Raw genomic sequence first — 7,582 nt, 5'->3', positions numbered from 1 at the left:
CACACCATCTGGTTTCCCCTTTAAACAACCAAGGCACTCTGACGTACAGAGCAGTAAACAGATTAGCATAGTTCAGGGTGCGTGGGAGGGGTCTGTGGTCTAGAGCAATCCTGGAATTGTGCTCTTCCCCTTGCCAACAAAATCCCTGAAAGACAAGGAACATCCTGGAGTTATGCAGGGGTTAAGTCAAGTCAGTCTCTGAGTCCAGCTAATCTTGAGCAGTGTTGAGGAGTCTAGAGCTTCTTTTCATGTGTAAGAAGCCACTGCTTTTGCAATAAATGCCCAGTTCCATGTGCCCACTCTTTCCTACAAGAAGAGATGACTGCTTTAGCAGCAGGGTGCTACTGAAGGCCTCTCTGGAGAATCTTGTTTCTCTTTAGTTAGGTTCAAATAATTTAGTGTCTGCTTACAAGTCACTGGAGAGAAACAGATATAGCATAAAAGACAGTGTCTCTTCCCTTTCACTCTCAGGCTTTTCACAACAATTCCATTCAGTAATTCTTTCTAACAGATAATTTTCGTGAACCTTGAATATTGTTAGATTCTTTGCTAAGCATTTTATACATATCATCTCTTTTAATCATCACAATGACTTTTGCGGTAGATACTATTTTCATCCTCACTTGGCAGATAGGAAACTGAGGCACAGAGAAATTAAGTGATTTGTCCTAGTTCACATAATAAATGAGGAAAAGAGCTAATATTAAAGTCCAGGTCTGTGGACACCTAGCTCCTTCCACTTGGCCATGACCTGACTGAAGAATACTTCATTCCATTATGCTTTCCGGGTATTTTCCAAAAGTGTGAGGCAGAGAGGTTCTTTTGAGGAAAGCACATGTTAGGCAGTTGGCTTCAGCCACCAGTTTTTCCAAGCTAGTGTAAGAAGAAAGAGGTCTTTTTCTTCAGATAACAGGAGCTGAAGCTGTCATGTGGCAGTACAAACAATATGTCATGGAAAGGGCGAAGCCAGTCACCCCTAAGTGGTGATTGCCACTATGACAAGAAGATAATCTTCAAAGCAGTGGCCTTTCTCTCCTGAGGCAGTGAAAAAAATGAGGTAATTTCCTGACTCAGGGGTTCTACAGTTTGATGGAGGTGTAACAAACCACAGTTCTCTCTCTTCTGTTCCCATTTGGCTTGATGACCTAAGGCAGGCAAGCAACAGGGTCTTCAGCAGAAATCTCATCTGCTGGAACTGGACCTCCAGACAGGCCTCTTGTGCCACTCTTACCCCAAGCAAGATCCTGTTACGTGATGAGACTGAGCTTTTATGGTATATACAGAGCCCTCCGTCTCGGAATTTTGTCACTTCTAGGAGGTTCCACAGATGTCTGGCTTCAATTTGCAGAGTACATCTGCCCAAAGTTCAATTCAACCCAAGCCAATGCTCTGCAGGCCATGAGTCCATGATGCTTATGCATTCTTTCCTAATGAAGATGGTACCTGGTCTCAAGTGTGGCACTACACTCAGCACACCATGATTTAACAAATCTTTAAAATTAGAAACTCCTAACCTTGATAAAACTTATCTACTAGAAACCTACAGCAAGCATGCTTTCATGGTGAAAATTTAGAAGCATTTTCATTAAAATGAAAAAGAAAAGGATGATCATTAACAACTACTATTCCATATGGTATTAGGTATCCTAGCCAATGCAATAAGACATAAAAAGAAGTTAGGCTTAAAAATGAAGTGACAAACTATTTAGACCTCATAGCACTTTTAAAAGCAATTGGGTATATGATTCACAGGCCAAAATTAATAGCTTTCTATACACTAGCACTAACCAGCTGGGAAGTGTAATAGAAAAAGAAACCCAACCTCTGAAATACATAGGAATAAATCTGACCCCCAAAATGGTCAAAATTTTTATGAAGAAAACTATAAAAATTTATTCAACATCATAAATATAACAACATAAATATAGATAAATATAAGTATAAATATAGATGAAAGACAGGATGTTGAGGACATAAAGTCTCACAAAAGGAATCTTATAAGATCAACATAATGACAATCTAAATCCTACAAGATACATCATAAAATTTGACAAGCTGATTATAAAATTCAAAAATAAAATGAATATGTAAGAATAGCCAAGATAATTTTATAAAGAAATAAGCAAGATATTTGTAGATAACAAAGCATGTGATACCTCTGAGTAATTAAAATGTATTTGCATAAGACTAGACAAAAATAAATCAGTAGAGCATAGTGAAAAGTCTAGAAACTGATTCATGTATCTATGGGAATTCAGTAAAAGTAGCATCTCAAATCACTGAAAACCCTGACTATTCAAAACACTGCATCTGTACAATAGGTTATCAGTTTAAATAAATAATATACTTACCTAATATACATCATTCGGAAAATAAATTTCACGTGAATGAAAGACCTAAATGAAAAATATGGATGTAGTCTTCATCTAGAATATATAATAAATGCCTACAAATCAACAAGACAAAGATGATCAACACAGTAGCAAAATGCGCAAAGAATGAAAACCAAAAGTTCACAGAATAGTAAACCCAAATGGCCAATAAATCTGAAAATATGTCCACTCTTCCTAGTAATTAACAGTGAGATACCATTTTCATCCATCAGATTGCCAAAATGTAATTTTTTTGAAACATCAAATGTTGACAAGAAAAATGTTTAACCTGACACTACTCAAGCCACTGGATGTAACTTCCAGGTTATAAGAAATCCAAGGGAAACAAGAACATGTAAAATAATACTGTTCATCACAACACCATTTGAAACAATCAGACAAATACAGAACAGTCTACAAGACAATTAACTTGGTATCTTTCAAAATCAATGTATGGGGGAAAAAGGCGGGAGCACTGTTCTAGAATAAGAGTCTAAAGAGACATAAGAAAATGCAGAGTTTCACAAATGACCAAAAAGAAATGTAAAAATCTGAATAGATCTATATAAAGACATTGAGTTAATAATCAATTAATTCCTACAAGGAAAAACCCAGGACAAGAAAGCTTCACTGGTGAATTCTATGAAATGTTTAAAGAAGAATTAACACTGATACTTCACAAACTCTTCTAAACTTAGAAGAGGAGAGAACACTTCCTAACTCCTTCTGTGAGGCCAGTATCACCCTGATACCAAAACCTGATAAATACATTGCCAAAAAGAAAACTACAGACCAATACCCTTTACAAATAATAGATGCAAAATCCTCAACAAAATAGTAGCAAATCAAAGCCAGCAGCATATAAAAAGGATGATACAGCGTGACCAAGTGGGATTTATCCCCAAAATGCAAGATTGGTTCAACATATGAAAATCAATCGATGTAACATACCACGTTAGTAGAATAAAGGGGAAAACCCCACACGATCATCTCAATAAAAAAAGTAAAAGCATTTGACAAAACCAAACATTCCTTCATGATGAAAACACTCGACGAACCAAAGATAAAAGAAAACCTCCTCAACCTGATAAAAGGTATCTATGAAAAACCCATAGCTAACATTATACTTAATAATGAAGGGCTGAAAGTTTCCCCATAAGATCATAAGACATAAATGTCAACTCTCACCATTCCTATTCAACATTGCTTGGAGGTTTTAGCCAGGACAATTAGGTCAGGAAAAGAAATAAGTGGTATCTAGACTGGAAAGGAAGAAGTAAGACTATCTCTATTCATTAATGATATGATCTTATATATAGAAAATCCTAAGGAATCCACTAAAAGACTTTTAGAAAAAATAAATGAGTTCAAAACAACTCAGTATCAAAAAATAAACACCCTGATTTAAAAAATGGGCAGAAGATCTGAATAGACATTTTTCCAAATATGATATACAGATGGCCAACAGTCACATGAAAAAATGCTCTAAATCACTAATCATCAGAGAAATGCAAATCGAAACCACAATGAGACATCACCTCACATCTGTCAAAATGGTTATCATCAAAAAGTCTATGAATAACAAATGTTGGCGAGGATGCAGAGAAAAGGGAACACTAGTAAATTGTAAACGGGTGCAGCCACTGTGGAAAACAGTATGGAGGTTCCTCAAAAAACTAAAAATAGAACTACCATATAATCCAGCAATTCCACTGTTGGGTATATATCTGAAGAAAACAAAAACACTGATTCAAAAAGATACATGTACCCCAATGTTCATAGCAGCATTATTTACAGTAGCCAAGATATAGAAGCAACCTAAGTGTCCATCAACTGGTGAATGGATAAAGAAGATGTGGTATACACACACACACACACACACACACACACACACACACACACACACACAAAGTGGAATATTACTCAGCCATAAAAAAATGAAATTCTGCAATTTGCAACAATATGGATGGACCTAGAGGATATTATACTCAGTGAAATGAGTCAGACAGAGAAAGACAAATACTCTATGTTAACACTTATATGTGGAATCTAAAAAATAAACAAATGTATATAATAAAATCGAAACAGATTCACAGATACAGAGAACAAACTAGTGGTAAGCAGTGGGGAGAGGGAAGGAGGGGCAAGATAGAGAAAGGGAATTAAGAGATACAAACTACTATGTATAAAATAAATAAGCAACAAGGATATACTGTACAGTATAGGGAAATATAGCTATTATTTTATAATAATTTTAAGTGGAATATAATCTATAAAAATATCGAAGCACAGTGTTGTACACCTAAAACCAATATAATATTGTAAACCAACTACACTTCAATAAAATAAATAAATGAGTTCAGGAAGGTTGAAGGATACGAGATCAATATAAAAATTGTATTTCTATACATTAGCAATGAGCAATCTAAAAATGAAATTAAGAAATCATTTCCATTTACAATAGTATCAAAAAGAATAAAATACTTAGCATAACTCTAAACAAAAGAGTGCAAAAGTTGTACACTGAAAACAATAAAATATTATTGATAGAAATTAAGACTTAAATAAATGAAAAGACAACCCATGTTCATGGATTGGAAGACTTATTAAGATGGCAGCACTCCCCAAATTGATCTATAGATTCAATGCAATCCCTATCAAAACTCCAACGGCCTATTTTTGCAGAGATGGACAAGCTGATCCCAAAATTCATATGGAAATTCAAGGGTTCCAGGATAGCCAAAATAATCTTGAAAAAGAAGAACTAAGTTGGAAGACTCATACTTCCAGTTTCAAAACTTACTACAAAACTACAGTAAGCAAGACAGTGTGGTAGTGGCATAAGGATAGACATATAGATCAGTGTGACAAAATTGAAAGTCCAAGACTGTTTAAAGAAAAAAAGAACAGTCTCTTCAACAAATGGTGCCAGGACTACTGGATATCCACATACAAAAGAATGAGTTTTGACCCCAACCTTATGCCATATACAAAACTTAACTCAAAATGGTTCAAAGACTTAAATATAAGTACTAAAAACTATAAAACTTTTAGAAGGAAACATAGGAATTAATCTTCATGTATTTGGACTAGGCAACATTTTCACAGATATGACACCAAAAGTATGAGCAGCCAAGGGGGAAAAATAGATAAATTGGACTTTATAAAAAGTTAAAACTTTTGTGTGTCAAAGGAAGCTATCAAGAAAGTGAAAAGACAACCCACAGAATAGGAGAAAATATTTGTAAATCACAGATCTGATGAGGCACTTGTATCTAGAATATATAAGGAACTCGTATAACTCAATAAAAAAAGACCACCCATTTTAAAATGGTAAAGGATTTAAACAGACATTTCTCCACAAAGGTACACAAATGACCAAAAAACACACAAGATGCTCAGCATCATTAGGGAAATTCAAATCGAAACAGTTAGATACCACATCATGCCCACTAGAATAGCTATAACATTTCTTAAAAAGTAAAATAACAAATGTTGGCAAGTATTTGGAGAAATTGGAACCCTCATACACTGCTGGTGGTAATGTAAGATGTTTTAGTCACTGTGGGAAACAGTTTGACTGTTCCTTGAAATGCAAACATAGGGTTATTATACGACCCAGCAATTCCACTCCTAGATATGTACCCAAGAGAAATGAAAACGTATGTCCACACAAAAATCTGTAGGGGAATGTTCATAACAGCATTATTTATAAAAGTCCCAAACTGGAAGCAACCCAAATGTCCATCAACTGATAAATATTATTTAGCCATAAGAGGAATAAAGTACTCATACATGCTACAACAGGGATGAATCTTGTGAACATTATGGCTAAGCGAAAGAAGTCAGGCACAAAAGGTCACATATTGTATGATTCCATTTATATGAAATGTCCAGAATAGGCAAATCTAGAGAGACAGAAATCAGATTACCAGTTGCCAGGGGTTGGGAGGAGGGAGAATGAGAAGTGACTGCCAATAGGGGTGAGGTTTCTTTTTGGGGTGATGAATATGTTCTGGAATAAAGTAGTGGTGATGTCTGTACAATCTAATGACTGTACCTAAAACCACTGAATTGTTCAATTTAAAATGCTGAGTAGTTTTTGGTATTTGAATTATTTCAATAAAAAATGCACTTAGTTAGCCTTGGCTGGATCCTGGTTGCCAAAATAAAACATTATAAAAGATATTTTTAGACACCCAGGGAAATTTAAATGTGAGCTGGATATTAAATGATATAAAGTTTAGGAAATTATTGTTAATTTTCGTAGGGGTGATAAGATATTGTGTGAATATAATTGGCATGTATATAGGATAATGTCCTATATTAAGAGATCCTTGCTGAAGTATTTAAGGGTCAAGAGCCATGATACTTAAAACTTACAGTGAAGTGGTTCACCAAAAAAGAGAGATAATAGATAGCTAGATGACAGATAAAACAAACATGACAAATGTTAACAATTAATTAATTTAGGTGTGATTATATGGACAGTCATTATACTATCACATTTTTTATGTTTGAAATTTTTCACAATAAAAGCTTGGAAAAACATTTGCAAAGGATTGGGGAAACACATACGTTCATACACTTTAGTGGAATGTAAATTTTGAAAAGGCACTTAAGAGTGTGATTTTGCAGTACTTATTACAATGAAAAAGGGGGGAATTCATGATGACCCGGTGATTCCCATTCGCAATATCTACCCTAGAGAAATCCCTGCTCAATTACACAAGGAGGCATAAGCTAAGACTTTCACTGAAGCACTGTTTGCAATAGAAAAACACTGTAAACAACTTAAATGTCCATTGATAAGGGAGTAATTACATAAATTGAGATATATTCATAATATGCCACACTATGCAGTCATTTATTGTAAATGAACTAGGTACATGACAAGATCTTCAAGACAACGTAGGGTAAAAAGGAAGTTGCAGAATGATATGTACTACCCAGCATTTGTACAAAAAGTCCGTGCATAAAATAATCCTCTATATTTGCATAGGTCCCTATATATGCATGTAAACATAGAGATAAAGGTCTTAGAATACACACACCAAATGGATGACACTGTCAATTTAGGGAGGGAGCGGGGAGTGAGATTGAGTGTGACAATAGCACATATGAGACCAAAACCCAACCCAATGTAAGGAAAGGAGAGAAATGGGCAGAAAGGAGTTCAAGGGACATGAAGGACAATGAATTATGGTTTA

This window comes from Grampus griseus, assembly GCF_964374135.1.
Source record: "Grampus griseus genome assembly, chromosome: X".
NCBI classification, from domain to species: Eukaryota; Metazoa; Chordata; class Mammalia; order Artiodactyla; family Delphinidae; genus Grampus; species Grampus griseus.
This window is presented reverse-complemented; position numbering follows the sequence as displayed.